This window comes from Phyllobates terribilis, unplaced genomic scaffold, assembly GCF_046119375.1.
Source record: "Phyllobates terribilis strain yellow unplaced genomic scaffold, ASM4611937v1 Scaffold_101__1_contigs__length_5897712, whole genome shotgun sequence".
Classification (NCBI taxonomy): Eukaryota; Metazoa; Chordata; class Amphibia; order Anura; family Dendrobatidae; genus Phyllobates; species Phyllobates terribilis.
The window spans coordinates 4,792,995-4,815,989 of record NW_027362861.1 but is presented as its reverse complement, the minus strand read 5'-3'; positions in this window follow the sequence as shown (position 1 = coordinate 4,815,989).

The following is a 22,995-nucleotide window of genomic DNA, read 5'->3' as shown; positions in this document are numbered from 1 at the left end:
CGTACGCACACGCACACACACTCGCACACACTTGCACACACTCAAACACACTTGCACACACACTCGCGCACTCTCGCACACACTCTCACACTCGTGCACACTAGTACAAACACTAGAAAGCACACACTCGCACAGACTCACACACACTCACTCACACGCACACACTCATGCACACTCACACACACTCGCACACGCTCGCACACATTTGCACACACTCGCACTCACTTGCACACACTCGCACGCACACACCCGTGCACACTCACACACACACTCGCACACATTTTCACACACACTCGCACACACTCACTCATGCACAATCGCACACACACACTCGCACACACTCGCACACACCATACACAATCGCACACACACACTCGCACACACATTCGCAAACACTCGCACACACTTATACACAATCGCACACACACACTCGTACACACTCGCACACACTCACTCACACACTCGCACACACGCACTCGCACACACTTACACACTTGCACACACTCGCACACACTCACACGCACACACACTCGCACACACTCGCACACACTCACTCGTGCACACTCGCGCACACTTGGGCACATTTGCACACACACGCACACACTCGCACACACACTCGCACACAATCGAACACACTCGCACACTCACACTCTCACACACACTCACATACACTCGTACACACACTCGCACACACTCGCACACACTCGCACACACTCACTCACACACACTCGCACACACACACTCACACACACTTGCACAAACTCGCACACACTCACACGCACACACACTCACACACACTCACACACACTCGCACACGCTCACACGCACACACACTCGCACACACTCACACGCACACACACACTCGCACACACACTCACACACACTCGCACACGCTTGCACACACTCACACGCACACACTCGCACACACACTCGCAGACACTCGCACCCACTCACTCGTGCACACTCGCACACACTCGGGCACATTTGCACACACTCGCACACACTCGCACACACACTCGCACACACACTCGCACGCACTAACACACACTCACACACACTCGAACACACTCGCACACATTCGCAAACACTCGCACATACAGTCCTACAAGCTCACACACACTCGCACACAATCACACACACTCACACACACTCGCACACACTTGCACGCACTCGTACGCACTCGCACACACTCAAACACACTCAAACACACTCGCACACACACTCGCACACACACTCGCACACACTCGCACACACACTTGCAAATACACTCATATAAACTCGCACGCACTCGTACGCACTCGCACACACACTCGCACACACTCAAACAAACTCGCACACACTTGCACACACAGTCATACACACTCACACACACACTCGCACACACTCACACACACTCACTTACTCACACGCACACACTCACGCACACTCGCACACACTTGCAAGCACACACTCGCACAGACTCGCACACACTCACAGACACACACTCACTTACTCACACGCACACACTCGTGCACACTCACACACACTCGCACATGCTTGCACACATTTGCACACACTCGCACTCACTTGCACGCACACACCCGTGCACACTAACACACACACTCGCACACACTTTCACACACACTCGCACACACTCACTCATACACAATCGCACACACACACTCGCACACACTCGCACACACTTTGACACACACTCGCACACACTCACTCATACACAATCGCACACACACTCGCACACACACCCGCACGCACTCGCACACACTTGCACACACACGCACACACACTCATACACACTCGTACTGTCTCGCACACACACACTCGCACACACACGCACGCACACACTCACACACACTCACACACACACACTCGCACACACTCGCACGCACACACTCACACACACTTGCACACACTCACACACACACACTCCCACACACTCGCACACACTCACTCATGCACACCCGCACACACTCGCACACACACTCATACACACTCGCATACACACTCGAACACACTTGCGCACACTCACACACACACTCGCACTCATACACAATCACACACACACTCGCACACACACTTGCACACACTCACACACACTCGCACACACACATACTCGAACAGACTCGCACACACTCGCACATACAGTCCTACACACTCACACACATAATCACACACACTCGCACACACTCCTACACACACTCGCACACACTCACACACCCTCGCACACACACTCGCATATACACTCATACACATTCGCACACACACTCACACACAGTCCTACACACATACTTGCAAACACTCGCACACACTCACACACACACTCACTCACATGCACACACTCACACTCACACACACACTCACTCACACGCACACCCTCGCGCATACTCGCACACACTAACACACACTCGCATACTCTCGCACGCCCACACTTGCACACTCTCGCACACATTTGCACACACTCGCACACACTCGCACGCACTCGCACGCACACACTCGCACACACTCACACACACACTCGCACACACCATACACAATCGCACACCCACTCGCACACACACATTCGCACACCCTCGCACACACTCACACTCACTCACTCACACTCACTCGCACACACTTGCACACACTCGCACATACACTCATACACACTCGCACACACGCACACACACACACTCGCACACACTCGCACGCACACACTCGCACGAATACAGTCGCACACACTCGCACACACACAGTCGCACACATTTGCACACATTCGCACACACTCACTCGCACACACTCACTCATACACACTCGCACACACTCACTCGCACACACTCGCACACACTCACACCCAGTCACTCGAGCACACTCGCACACACTCGCACGCACACACTCGCGCACACTCACACGCACAAACTCGCACACATTTGCACGCACTCAAACTCACTTGCACACACTCGTACGCACACACTGGCACACAATCGCACTCACTCGCTCGCACACACTTGCACACACTCACACACACAGACTCGCACACACTCGCACACACATTCGCACACACACTCGCACACACTCGCACGCACACACTCGCACGCACACACTCGCACGCACACACTCGCACACACACTCCCACACACACTCGCACACACACTCGCAAACACTCGCACACATTTGCACACACTCACTCGCACACACTCGCACCCATTCAATCGAGCACACTCGCACACACTCGCACGCACAGACTCACACGCACACACTCCCACACACACTCGCACACACACTCGCACACACACTCGCAAACACTCACACACACTCACTGGCACACATTCGCACACACTCACTCGCACACATTCGCACACACTCACTCGCACACACTCACACACACTCGCACACACTCGCACCCATTCACTCGAGCACACTCGCATACACTCGCACGCACACACTTGCACACACTCACATGCACACACTCCTGCACACACTCGCACTCACTTGCACGCACTCGTACGCACACACTCGCACACACTTGCACACACTCACACACTCGCACACACTCGCACACAGTCGCACACACTCGCACGCACACACTCGTACACACTCGCACGCACACACTCGCACACACACTCGCACACACTTGCACACACTCACACACACACTCCTACACACTCGCACACACTCGCACATACAGCCCTACACACAATCGCACACATTCACACACACACTCTCACACACTCACACACACACTCGCACACACTCATACACACTTGCACACACACTCGCATACACTCGCACGCACACACTCGTACACACTCGCATGCACACTCTCACACACACACTCGCACACCCTTGCACACAATCACACACACACACTCGCACACACTCGCACACACTCGCACACACACTCATACACACTAACACATACAGCCTTACACACAATCGCACACATTCACACACACATTCGCACACACACACACACTCGCACACACTCGCACACACTCATACACACTCGCACGCACACACTCGCACGCACACATTCGCACACAGTTGCACACACTCGCACGCACACACTCGTACACACTCACACACACACACTCGCACACACTCGCACACACTTGCACACACTCGCACACACACTCATACACACTAGCACACACTCGCACATACAGCCCTACACACAATCGCACACATTCACACACACACTCGCACACACTCACCCACACACTCGCACACACTCGCACACACTCGTTCACACTCACTCACACTCACACACACTCACACACACTTGCACACACTCACACACTCGCACACACTCGCACATACAGCCCTACACATAATCGCACACATTCACACACACACTCACACACACTCACACACACACTCGCACACACTCAAACACACTCAAGCACACTCGCACATACAGCCCTACACACAATCGCACACATTCACACACACACTCACACACACTCACACACACACTCGCACACACTCGCACACATTCATAAACACTCGCACGCACACACTCGCACACACACTCGCATACACTCGCACGCACACACTCGTACACACTCGCATGCACACTCTCACACACACACTCGCACACCCTTGCACACACTCGCACACACACACTCGCACGCACACATTCGCACACAGTTGCACACACTCGCACGCACACACTCGTACACACTCGCACACACACACTCGCACGCACACATTCGCACACAGTTGCACACACTCGCACGCACACACTCGTACACACTCGCACACACACACTCGCACACACTCACACACACTTGCACACACTCGCACACACACTCATACACACTAGCACACACTAGCATATACAGCCCTACACACAATCGCACACATTCACACACACACTCGCACACACTCACACACACACTCGCACACACTCGCACACACTCATACACACTCACTCACACTCACACACACTCACACACAATCGAGCACACTCGCACACACACACTCGCACACACACTCACACACACACTCGCACACACTTATACACAATTGCACACACACACTCGTACACACACTCGCACACACTCGCACACTCTCACTCACACACACTCGCACACACACTCGCACACACTCACACACACTTGCACACACTCGCACACACTCACACGCACACACACACTCACACACACTCGCACACACTCACACGCACACACTCACCACACACACTCGCACACACTCACACGCACACACTTGCACTCACACTCGCACCCACTCGCACCCACTCACTCGTGCACACTCGCGCACACTCGGGCACATTTGCACACACACGCACACACTCGCACACTCTCGCACACACACTCGCACACACACTCGCACACACTCGAACACACTCGCACACACTCGCAAACACTTGCACATACAGTCCTACAAACTCACACACACTCGCACACACTCACACACTCGCACCCACTCACTCGTGCACACTCGGGCACATTTGCACACACTCGCACACACTCGCACACTCTTGCACACACACTCACACACACTCGCACACACACTCGCACACACTCACACACTCACACACACTCGAACACACTCGCACACACTCGCAAACACTCGCACATACAGTCCTACAAGCTCACACACACTCCCACACAATCACACACGCGCACACACACTCACACACACTCGCACACACTTGTACGTACTCGCACACACACTCGCACACACTTGCACACACTCAAACACACTGACACACACACTCGCACACACTCGCACATACACTCATATACACTCGCACACACTCGCACACACAGTCGTACACACTCACACACACACTCGCACACACTCACACACACACTCACTTACTCACATGCACACACTCGTGCACTCTCGCACACACTCACACACTCGTGCACACTAGCAGACACTCGCAAGCACACACTCGCACAGACTCACACACACTCACTCACACGCACACACTCATGCACACTCACACACACTCACACACTCGCACACATTTGCACACACTCGCACTCACTCGCACGCACTCGCATGCACACACCCGTGTACACTCACTCACACTCGCACACACACCCGCACGCACTCGCACACACTCACTCATACACAATCGCACCCACTCACTCGTGCACACTCGCGCACACTCGCACACACTCGCACACACTCACACACTCGCACACACACTCGCACACACTCAAACACACTTGCACACACTCACACGCCAACACTTGCACGCACACACTCGCATGCACACACTCGCACACACTCGCACACATTCGCACACACTCGCACGCACACACTTACATGCACACACACTCGTGCACAATCGTGCACACTCGCACGCACACACTCATGCACGCACTCGCACACACTCGCACCCATTCACTCGAGCACACTCGCATACACTCGCACGCACACACTTGCACACACTCACATGCACACACTCCTGCACACACTCGCACTCACTTGCACGCACTCGTACGCACACACTCGCACACACACACTTGCACACACTTGCACACACTCACACACTCGCACACACTCGCACACAGTCGCACACACTCGCACGCACACACTCGTACACACTCGCACGCACACACTCGCACACACACTCGCACACACTTGCACACACTCACACACACACTCCTACACACTCGCACACACTCGCACATACAGCCCTACACACAATCGCACACATTCACACACATACTCTCACACACTCACACACACACTCGCACACACTCGCACACACTCATACACACTCGCACACACACACTCGCACACACACTCGCATACATTCGCACGCACACACTCGTACACACTCGCATGCACACTCTCACACACACACTCGCACACCCTTGCACACACTCACACACACTCGCACACACTCGCACACACTCGCACACACACTCATACACACTCACACATACAGCCTTACACACAATCGCACACATTCACACACACATTCGCACACACACACACACTCGCACACACTCGCACACACTCATACACACTCGCACGCACACACTCGCACGCACACATTCGCACACAGTTGCACACACTCGCACGCACACACTCGTACACACTCACACACACACACTCGCACACACTCGCACACACTTGCACACACTCGCACACACACTCATACACACTAGCACACACTCGCACATACAGCCCTACACACAATCGCACACATTCACACACACACTCGCACACACTCACCCACACACTCGCACACACTCGCACACACTCGTTCACACTCACTCACACTCACACACACTCACACACACTTGCACACACTCACACACTCGCACACACTCGCACATACAGCCCTACACACAATCGCACACATTCACACACACACTCACACACACTCACACACACACTCGCACACACTCGCACACACTCAAACACACTCAAGCACACTCGCACATACAGCCCTACACACAATCGCACACATTCACACACACACTCACACACACTCACACACACACTCGCACACACTCGCACACATTCATAAACACTCGCACGCACACACTCGCACACACACTCGCATACACTCACACACACACTCGCACACACTCGCACACACTCAAACACACTCAAGCACACTCGCACATACAGCCCTACACACAATCGCACACATTCACACACACACTCACACACACTCACACACACACTCGCACACACTCGCACACATTCATAAACACTCGCATGCACACTCTCACACACACACTCGCACACCCTTGCACACACTCACACACACACACTCGCACACACTCGCACACATTCGCACACACTCGCACGCACACACTTACATGCACACACACTCGTGCACAATCGTGCACACTCGCACGCACACACTCATGCACGCACTCGCACACACTCACACCCACTCACTCGAGCACACTCGCACACACTCGCACGCAAGCACTCGCACACACTCACATACACACACTTGTGCACACTCGCACACACTCGTACGCACTTGCACACACACTCACACACACTTGCACACACTCTAAAACACACACTCACACACATACTCACACACACTCGCACACACACTCGCACATACACTCATACACACTCGCACACACTCGCACACACACTCGCAAACACACACTCGCACACACTCGCACACACTCACTCATACGCACTCGCACACACACTCGCACACACACACTCGAACACACTCGTACACACACACTCGCACACACACTCGCACACACTCGCACACACAGTCCTACACACTCACACACACACTCGGAAACACTCGCACGCACGCACTCACACACACACTTACTCACGCACACTCGCACACACTCGCGCACACTAGCACACACTCGCACACCCACACTCGCACACTCTCGCACACATTTGCACGCACTCGCACGCACTCGCACACACACGCACACACTCGCACAAACTCACACACTCGCACACACTCATACACAATCGCACACAGACTCACATACACACACTCGCACACACCCGCACTCACTCGCACGCGCACTCGCACGCACACTCGCACAAACTTGCACAAACTCACAAACACTCGCACACACTCATACACAATTGCACACACACTCGCACACACACACTCGCACACACTCGCACACACTTGCACACACTCGCACACACACATTCGCACACACTGGCACAAACTCGCACATACACTCATACGCACTCGCACACACTCACTCGCACACACATTCGCACACACACTCACACACTCGCGCGCACACACTCGCGCGCACACACTCGAACACACACACTCGCACGCACACACTCGCACACACACTCACACACAAACTCGCACACACTCGCACACACTCACTCCCACACACTCGCACACAAACTCGCACACACACACTCACACACACTCACTCATACACACTCACACACACTTACTCACTCACACACACTCGCACACATTCTCACCCATTCACTCGAGCACACTCGCACACACTCGCATGCACACACTCGGGCACACTCGCGCGCACACACTCGCACACACTCGCACACATTCGCACACACTCACACTCACACACTCGCACACACTCGAACACAGTCGCACACACTCGCACGCACACACTCGCACACACTCGCACACACACACTCGCACACACACTCGCACACACTCACTCGCACACATTTGCACACATTCGCACACACTTTCACACACTCACACACACACACTCATACACACTCGCACATAAAGTCCTACACACTCGCACACACTCGCACACACTCGCACACACTCGCACACACACCGGCACACACTCGCACACACTTATGCACAATCGCACACACTCGTGCACACACTCGCACACACTCACACACACTCACACACACACTCGCACACACTCACACACACTTGCACACACTCGCACACACACTCATACACACTCGCTCACACTCACACACACACATGCACACACACTCGCACACACACTCACACACACTCGCACACGCTCGCACACACTCACATCCACACACTCACACACACTCACACCCACTCACTCGTGCACACTCGCGCACACTCGGGCACATTTGCACACACTCGCACACACTCGCACACTCTCGCACTCACATTTGCACACACTCGCACGCACACACTCGCATGCACACACTCGAACACACACTCGCACAGACACACTCGCACACGCTCGCACACACTCACTCGCACACTAACTCGCACACACGCACACACACTCACTCATACACACTCGCACTCACTCACTCGTGCACACTCGCGCACACTCGGGCACATTTGCACACACTCGCACACACTCGCACACTCTCGCACACACACTCGCACACACACTCGCACACACACTCGCACACACTCACTCACACTTGCACACACTCGCACGCACACACTCACACACACACACTCGCACGCACGCACTCGCACACACACTTACACACACTCGCACACACTCACACACATTCACACACACTCACTCGCACACAAACTCGCACACACTCACACACACTCACTCATGCACACTCGCACCCACTCGCACCCACTCACTCGAGCACACTCGCACACACTCGCACGCAGACACTCGCACGCAGACACTCGCACGCACGCACTCGCACACACTCTTACACACACTCGCACACACTTACACACATTCACACACACTCACTCGCACACAAACTCGCACCCACGCACACACTCACACACACTCACTCATACACACTCGCACCCACTCGCACCCACTCATTCGAGCACACTCGCACACACTCGCGCGCACACACTCGCACGCACACACTTGCACACACACTCGCACACACTCGCACGCACACACTCGCACACACTCACACACACGCACACACACGCACACACACTCACGCACACACTCGCACACACTCGCACACACTTGCATGCACACATTCGCACACACTAGCACACACAAACACAAACTGGCACACACTCAAACACACTCACTCATACACACTCGCACACACTCACTCGCACACACACACACACTCGCACACACTCGCATCCAGTCACTCGAGCACACTCGCACACACACACTCGCACACACTCACACGCACACACTCACGCACACAGACTCGCGCACACTCGTGCACACTCGCACGCACACATTCGCACACATTCGCACACATTCGCACTCACTTGCACACACTCGTACGCACACACAAGCACACACTGGCACACACTCGCACACACTTGCACACACTAGCACACACACACTTGCACACACTCGCACACACTCGCACACACTTGCACGACCACACTCGCATGCACACACTCGCACACACTTACACACACACACTCGCAGACACACTCGCACACACTCGCACAAACTCCTACACACACTCGTACACACTCACACACACTCGCACACACACTCGCACACACTCGAACACACAGTCCTACACACTCACACACACACTCGCAAACACTCGCACACACTCACACACACACTCACTCACACGTACACACTTGCGCACACTCGCACACACTCACGCACACTAGCACACACTCGTAAGCATACACTCACACTCACTCACACACTTACTCACACACACTCGCGCACACTCGCAAACACTCGCACGCCCACACGCGCACACTCTCGCACACATTTGCACACACTCACTCGCACCCACTCGCACGCACACACTCGCACACACTCATACACAATCACACAAACTTGCACACACACACTCGCACACACTCGCACACACTCACTCACTCACACTCACTCGCACACACTTGCACACACTCGCACACACTCGCACACACAGTCCTACACACACACACTCGCAAACAATCGCACAAACTCACACACACTCACTCACACGCACACACTTGCGCACACTAGCACACACTCGCACGCCCACACTCGCACACATTCGCACTCACTCGCACGCACTTGCACGTACACACTCGCACACACTCGCACAAACTCACACACACTCGCACACACTCATACACAATCGCACGCACACACACTCGCACACACACTCACACACACTTGCACACTCTCGCACACATTCGCACCACTCGCACGTACTCGCACGCACAAACTCGCACACACTCGCACAAACTCATACACAATATCACACACTCACACGCACACACTTGCAGACACTCGCACACACACTCGCACACACTCGCACACACTTGCACACACTTGCACACGCTTGCACAGACTCGCACACACTCGCACACACTCGCACACACTCACACACACACACACACGCACACACACTCACGCACACACTCGCACACACTTGCATGCACACATTCGCACGCACTCGCACACACACACACAAACTGGCACACACTCAAACACACTCACTCATACACACTCGCACACACTCACTCGCACACACACACTCGCACACACTCGCACCCAGTCACTCGAGCACACTCGCACACACTCGCACGCATGCACACACTCGCACACACTCACACGCACACACTCACGCACACACACTTGCGCACACTCGCACGCACACATTCGCACACATTCGCACTCACTTGCACACACTCGTACGCACACATTGGCACACACTGGCACACACTCGCACACACACACTCGCACCCAGTCACTCGAGCACACTCGCACACACTCGCACACACACACTCGCACACACTCACACGCACACACTCACGCACACACACTCACGCACACTCGTGCACACTCGCACGCACACATTCGCACACATTCGCACACATTCGCACTCACTTGCACACACTCGTACGCACACACTGGCACACACTGGCACACACTCGCTCACACACACTCGCACACACTAGCACACACACACTCGCACACACTCACACATACTCGCACACACTCGCACACACTTGAACGCACACACTCGCATGCACACACTCGCACACACTCACACACACACACTCGCATACACACTCGCACACACTCGCACAAACTCCTACACACACTCGTACACACTCGTACACACTCGCACACACACTCGCACACACTCGCACATACACACATACACATTCGCACACACTCGCACACACACACTCGCACACACAGTCCTACACACTCACACACACACTCGCAAACACTCGCACACACTCACACACACACTGACTCACACGTACACACACGCACACACTCTCGCACACACTCACACACACTCGAGCACACTCGCACACACTCGCACGCCCACACTCGCACACACTCGCACGCCCACACTCGCACACTCTCGCACACATTTGCACACACTCGCACTCACTCGCACCCACTCGCACGCACACACTCGCACACACTCATACACAATCACACAAACTCGAACACACACACTCGCACACATTCGCACACACTCGCACACACTCACTCACTCACACTCACTCGCACACACTTGCACACACTCGCACACACTCGCACACACAGTCCTACACACTCACACACACTCGCAAACAATCGCACAAACTCACACACACTCACTCACACGCACACACTTGCGCACACTAGCACACACTCGCACGCCCACACTCGCACACATTCGCACTCGCACGCACTCGCACGTACACACTCGCACACACTCGCACAAACTCACACACACTCTCACACACTCATACACAATCGCACGCACACACACTCGCACACACACACTCGCACACACACACTCTCGCACACATTCGCACCACTCGCACGCACAAACTCGCACACACTCGCACAAACTCATACACAATCGCACACACTCACTCGCACACACTTGCACACACTCGCACACACTCACACACACTTGCACACACTCGCACACACTCACACGCACACACACACTCACACACACTCGCACACACTCACACGCACACACTCGCCACACACACTCGCACACACTCACACGCACACACTTGCACTCACACTTGCACCCACTCGCACCCACTCACTCGTGCACACTCACGCACACTCGGGCACATTTGCACACACACGCACACACTCGCACACTCTCGCACACACACTCGCACACACACTCGCACACACTCGAACACACTCGCACACACTCGCAAACACTTGCACATACAGTCCTACAAACTCACACACACTCGCACACACACACTCGCACCCACGAACTCGTGCACACTCGGGCACATTTGCACACACTCGCACACTCTCGCACACACACTCACACACACTCGCAAACACTCGCACACACTCACACACTCACTCACACGTACACACTCGCGCACACTCGCACACACTCACGCACACTAGCACACACTCGTAAGCATACAGTCACACTCACTCACACACTTACTCACACGCACACACTCTCGCACACACTCACACACACTCGCGCACACTCGCACACACTCGCACGCCCACACTCGCACACTCTCACACACATTTGCACACACTCGCACTCACTCGCACCAACTCACACGGACACACTCGCACACACTCATACACAATCACACACACTCGCACACACACAAACTCGCACACATTCGCACACACTCGCACACACTCACTCACTCACACTCACTCGCACACACTTGCACACACTCGCACACACTCGCACACACAGTCCTACACACTCACACACACACTCGCAAACACTCGCACATACTCACACACACTCACTCACACGCACACACTTGCACACACTAGCACACACTCGCACGCCCACAATTGCACACATTCACATTCACTCACATGCACTCGCACGCACACACTCGCACACACTCGCACAAACTCACACATACTCGCACACACTCATACACAATCGCACAAACTCACACACACTCGCACACACTCACACACTCGCACCCACTCACTCGTGCAGACTCGCGCACACTCGGGCACATGTGCACACACTCGCACACACACTCGCACACACTTGAATACACTCGCACACACTCGCAAACACTTGCACATACAGTCCTACAAACTCACACACACTCGCACACACTTACACACTCGCACCCACTCACTCGTGTACACTCAAGCACACTCGGGCACATTTGCACACACTCGCACACACTCGCACACTCTCGCACACACACTCGCACACACACTCGCACACACTCACACACTTACACACACTCGAACACACTCGCACACACTCGCAAACACTCGCACATACAGTCCTACAAGCTCACACACACTCCCACACAATCACACACACGCACACACACTCACACACACTCGCACACACTTGTACGTACTCGCACACACACTCGCACACACTTGCACACACTCAAACACACTGATACACACACTCGCACACACTCGCACATACACTCATATACACTCGCACACACTCGCACACACAGTCGTACACACTCACACACACACTCGCACACACTCACACACACACTCACTTACTCACACGCACACACTCGTGCACTCTCGCACACACTCACACACTCGTGCACACTAGCAGACACTCGCAAGCACACACTCGCACAGACTCACACACACTCACTCACACGCACACACTCATGCACACTCACACACACTCACACACTTGCACACATTTGCACACACTTGCACTCACTCGCACGCACTCGCATGCACACACCCGTGTACACTCACTCACACTCGCACACACACCCGCACGCACTCGCACACACTCACTCATACACAATCGCACCCACTCACTCGTGCACACTCGCGCACACTCGCACACACTCGCACACACTCACACACTCGCACACACACTCGCACACACTCACACACACTTGCACACACTCACACGCAAACACTTGCACGCACACACTCGCACGCACACACTCGCACACACTCGCACACATTCGCACACACTCGCACGCACACACTTACATGCACACACACTCGTGCACAATCGTGCACACTCGCACGCACACACTCATGCACACTCGCACACACTCACTCGAGCACACTCGCACACACTCGCACGCAAGCACTCGCACACACTCACATACACACACTTGTGCACACTCGCACACACTCGTACGCACTCGCACACACACTCACACACACTTGCACACACTCTAAAACACACACTCACACACATACTCACACACACTCGCACACACACTCGCACATACACTCATACACACTCGCACACACTCGCACACACTCGCACACACACTCGCAAACACACACTCGCACACACTCGCACACACTCACTCATACGCACTCGCACACACACTCGCACACAATTGCACACACTCGAACACACTCGTACACACACACTCGCACACACACTCACACACACACTCGCACACACTTGCACACACAGTCCTACACACTCACACACACACTCGGAAACACTCGCACGCACGCACTCACACACACACTTACTCACGCACACTCGCACACACTCGCGCACACTAGCACACACTCGCACGCCCACACTCGCACACTCTCGCACACATTTGCGCGCACTCGCACGCACTCGCACACACACGCACACACTCGCACAAACTCACACACTCGCACACACTCATACACAATCGCACACAGACTCACATACACACACTCGCACACACACGCACTCACTCGCATGCACTCGCACGCACACTCGCACAAACTTGCACAAACTCACAAACACTCGCACACACTCATACACAATTGCACACACACTCGCACACACACACTCGCACACACTCGCACACACTTGCACACACTCGCACACACACATTCGCACATACACTCATACGCATTCGCACATACACTCATACGCATTCGCACACACTCACTCGCACACACATTCGCACACACACTCACACACTCGCGCGCACACACTCGCGCGCACACACTCGAACACACACACTCGCACGCACACACTCGCACACACACTCACACACAAACTCGCACACACTCGCACACCCTCACTCGCACACACTCGCACACAAACTCGCACACACACACTCACACACACTCACTCATACACACTCACACACACTTACTCACTCACACACACTCGCACACACTCTCACCCATTCACTCGAGCACACTCGCACACACTCGCATGCACACACTCGGGCACACTCGCGCACACACACTCGCACACATTCGCACACACTCACACTCACACACTCGCACACACTCGAACACAGTCGCACACACTCGCACGCACACACTCGCACACACTCGCACACACACACTCGCACACACACTCGCACACACTCACTCGCACACATTTGCACACACTCGCACACACTTTCACACACTCACACACACACACTCATACACACTCGCACATAAAGTCCAACACACTCGCACACACTCGCACACACTCGCACACACTCGCACACACACTGGCACACACTCACACACACTTATGCACAATCGCACACACTCACACACACACTCGCACACACTCACACACACTTGCACACACTCGCACACACACTCATACACACTCGCTCACACTCACACACACACATGCACACACACATGCACACACACTCGCACACACACTCACACACACTCGCACACACTCACATCCACACACTCACACACACTCACACACACTCACTCGTGCACATTCGCGCACACTCGGGCACATTTGCACACACTCGCACACACTCGCACACTCTCGCACTCACATTTGCACACACTCGCACGGACACACTCGCATGCACACACTCGAACACACACTCGCACAGACACACTCGCACACACTCGCACACGCTCGCACACACTCACTCGCACACTAACTCGCACACACGCACACACACTCACTCATACACACTCGCACTCACTCACTCGTGCACACTCGCGCACACTCGGGCACATTTGCACACACTCGCACACACTCGCACACACACTCGCACACACACTCGCACACACACTCGCACCCACTCACTCACACTTGCACACACTCGCACGCACACACTCACACGCACACACTCGCACGCACGCACTCGCACACACACTTACACACACTCGCACACACTCACACACATTCACACACACTCACTCGCACACAAACTCGCACACACTCACACACACTCACTCATACACACTCGCACCCACTCGCACCCACTCACTCGAGCACACTCGCACACACTCGCACGCACACACTCGCACGCAGACACTCGCACGCACGCACTCGCACACACTCTTACACACACTCGCACACACTCACACACATTCACACACACTCACTCGCACACAAACTCGCACCCACGCACACACTCACACACACTCACTCATACACACTCGCACCCACTCGCACCCACTCATTCGAGCACACTCGCACACACTCGCACGCACACACTCGCACACACTCGCACGCACACACTTGCACACACACTCGCACACACTCGCACGCACACACTCGCACACACTCGCACACACTCACACACACGCACACACACGCACACACACTCACGCACACACTCGCACACACTCGCACACACTTGCATGCACACATTCGCACACACTAGCACACACAAACACAAACTGGCACACACTCAAACACACTCACTCATACACACTCGCACACACTCACTCGCACACACACACACACTCGCACACACTCGCATCCAGTCACTCGAGCACACTCGCACACACTCGCACACACACACTCGCACACACTCACACGCACACACTCACGCACACACACTCGCGAACACTCGTGCACACTCGCACGCACACATTCGCACACATTCGCACACATTCGCACTTACTTGCACACACTCGTACGCACACACAGGCACACACTGGCACACACTCGCACACACTTGCACACACTAGCACACACACACTTGCACACACTCGCACACACTCGCACACACTTGCACGACCACACTTGCATGCACACACTCGCACACACTTACACACACACACTCGCAGACACACTCGCACACACTCGCACAAACTCCTACACACTCGTACACACTCACACACACTCGCACACACACTCGCACACACTTGCACACACAGTCCTACACACTCACACACACACTCGCAAACACTCGCACACACTCACACACACACTCACTCACACGTACACACTCGCGCACACTCGCACACACTCACGCACACTAGCACACACTCGTAAGCATACACTCACACTCACTCACACACTTACACGCACACACTCTCGCACACACTCACACACACTCGCGCACACTCGCAAACACTCGCACGCCCACACGCGCACACTTTCGCACACATTTGCACACACTCACTCGCACCCACTCGCACGTACACACTCGCACACACTCATACACAATCACACAAACTTGCACACACACACTCGCACACACTCGCACACACTCACTCACTCACACTCACTCGCACACACTTGCACACACTCGCACACACTCGCACACACAGTCCTACACACTCACACACACACTCGCAAACAATCGCACAAACTCACACACACTCACTCACACGCACACACTTGCGCACACTAGCACACACTCGCACGCCCACACTCGCACACATTCGCACTCACTCGCACGCATTTGCACGTACACACTCGCACACACTCGCACAAACTCACACACACTCGCACACACTCATACACAATCGCACGAACACACTCGCACACACACTCACACACACTTGCACACTCTCGCACACATTCGCACCACTAGCACGTACTCGCACGCACAAACTCGCACACACTCGCACAAACTCATACACAATATCACACACTCACACGCACACACTTGCAGACACTCGCACACACACTCGCACACACTTGCACACACTTGCACACGCTTGCACAGACTCGCACACACTCGCACACACTCGCACACACTCACACACACACACGCACGCACACACACTCACGCACACACTCGCACACACTTGCATGCACACATTCGCACGCACTCGCACACACACACACAAACTGGCACACACTCAAACACACTCACTCATACACACTCGCACACACTCACTCGCACACACACACACTCGCACCCAGTCACTCGAGCACACTCGCACACACTCGCACGCATGCACATACTCGCACACACTCACACGCACACACTCACGCACACACACTTGCGCACACTCGCACGCACACATTCGCACACATTCGCACTCACTTGCACACACTCGTACGCACACATTGGCACACACTGGCACACACTCGCACACACACACTCGCACCCAGTCACTCGAGCACACTCGCACACACTCGCACACACACACTCGCACACACTCACACGCACACACTCACGCACACACACTCACGCACACTCGTGCACACTCACACGCACACATTCGCACACATTCGCACACATTCGCACTCACTTGCACACACTCGTACGCACACACTGGCACACACTGGCACACACTCGCTCACACACACTCGCACACACTAGCACACACACACTCGCACACACTCACACATACTCGCACACACTCGCACACACTTGAACGCACACACTCGCATGCACACACTCGCACACACTCACACACACACACTCGCATACACACTCGCACACACTCGCACAAACTCCTACACACACTCGTACACACTCGTACACACTCGCACACACACTCGCACACACTCGCACATACACACAAACACATTCGCACACACTCGCACAAACACTCGCACACACAGTCCTACACACTCACACACACACTCGCAAACACTCGCACACACTCACACACACACTGACTCACACGTACACACTCGCACACACTCACGCACACTAGCACACACTCGTAAGCATACACTCACACTCACTCACACACTTACTCACACGCACACACTCTCGCACACACTCACACACACTCGAGCACACTCGCACACACTCGCACGCCCACACTCGCACACACTCGCACGCCCACACTCGCACACTCTCGCACACATTTGCACACACTCGCACTCACTCGCACCCACTCGCACGCACACACTCGCACACACTCATACACAATCACACAAACTCGAACACACACACTCGCACACATTCGCACACACTCGCACACACTCACTCACTCACACTCACTCGCACACACTTGCACACACTCGCACACACTCGCACACACAGTCCTACACACTCACAAACACACTTGCAAACAATCGCACAAACTCACACACACTCACTCACACGCACACACTTGCGCACACTAGCACACACTCGCACGCCCACACGCACACACATTCGCACTCACTCGCACGCACTCGCACGTACACACTCGCACACACTCGCACAAACTCACACACACTCTCACACACTCATACACAATCGCACGCACACACACTCGCACACACACACTCGCACACACTCGCACACTCTCGCACACATTCGCGCCACTCGCACGCACAAACTCGCACACACTCGCACAAACTCATACACAATCGCACACACTCACTCGCACACACTTGCACACACTCGCACACACACTCGCACACACTCGCACACACTTGCACACACTTGCACACGCTTGCACAGACTCGCACACACTCGCAGACACTCGCACAAACTCACACACACTCGAACACACTCATACACAATCGCACAATCGCACAAACTCACACACACTCGCACACACTCACACACTCGCACCCACTCACTCGTGCACACTCGCACACATTCACACTCACTCGCACGCACTCGCACGCACACACTCGCACAAACTCACACACACTCACAAACACTCACAAACACTCACACACACACTCACTCACACGTACACACTCACGCACACTCGCACGCCCACACTCTCACACTCTCGCACACATTTGCACACACTCGCACTCACTTGCACGCACTCGCACGCACACACTCGCACAAACTCATACACAATCGCACACACTCACTCGCTCACACTTGCACACACTCGCACACACACTCTCACACACTCGCACACACTTGCACACACTTGCACACGCTTGCACACACTCGCACACACTCGCACACACTCACATACACGCACACACACGCACACACACTCACGCACACACTCGCACACACTCGCACACAATCGCACACACTTGCATGCACACATTCGCACGCACTCGCACACACTCAAACACACTCACTCATACACACTCGCACACACTCACTCGCACACACACACACTCGCTCACACTCGCACCCAGTCACTCGAGCACACTCGCACACACTCGCATGCACGCACACACTCGCACACACTCACACGCACACACTCATGCACACACACTCGCGCACACTCGCACGCACACATTCGCACACATTCGCACTCACTTGCACACACTCGTACGCACACACTGGCACACACTGGCACACACTCGCACACACACACTCGCACACACTTGCACACACTAGCACACACACACTCGCACATACTCGCACACACTTGCACACACTCGCACACACTCGCATGCATACACTCACACACACACTCACAAACACAGACTCGCATACACACTCGCACACACTCGCACAAACTCCTACACACACTCGAAGACACTCACACACACTCGCACACACACTTGCACACACTCGCACACACTCGCACATACACACATACACATTCGCACACACTCGCACACACACTCGCACACACAGTCCTACACACTCACACACACTCTCGCAAACACTCGCACACACTCACACACACACTCTCTCACATGTACACACTCGCGCACACTCGCACACACTCACACACACTAGCACACACTCGTAAGCATACACTCACACTCACTCACACACTTACTCACACGAACACACTCTCGCATACACTCACACACACTCGCGCACACTCGCACACACTCGCACGACAACACTCGCACACTCTCGCACACATTTGCACACACTCGCACTCACTCGCACCCACTCGCACGCACACACTCGCACACACTCATACACAATCACACAAACTCGCACACACACACTCGCACACCTTCGCACACACTCGCACACACTCACTCACACTCACTCGCACACACTTGCACACACTCGCACACACTCGCACACACAGTCCTACACACTCACACACACACTCGCAAACACTCGCACAAACTCACACACACTCACTCACACGCACACACTTGTGCACACTAGCACACACTCACACGCCCACACTCGCACACAATCACACTCACTCGCATGCACACACTCGCACAAACTCACACACACTCGCACACACTCATAAACAATCGCACGCACACACACTCGCACACACTCGCACGCACACACTCGCACACACTCACACACTCACACACACGCACACACACGCACACACACTCACGCACACACTCGCACACACTCGCATGCACACATTCGCACACAATAGCACACACAAACACAAACTGGCACACACTCAAACATACTCACTCATACACACTCGCACACACTCACTCGCACAAACACACACACTCGCACACACTCGCATCCAGTCACTCGAGCACACTTGCACACACTCGCACGCACACACTCGCACACACTCACACGCACAAACTCACGCACACACACTCGCGCACACTCGTGCACACTCGCACGCACACATTCGCACACATTCGCACTCACTTGCACACACTCGTACGCACACACTGGCACACACTGGCACACACTCGCACACACACACTCGCACACACAGTCCTACACACTCACAC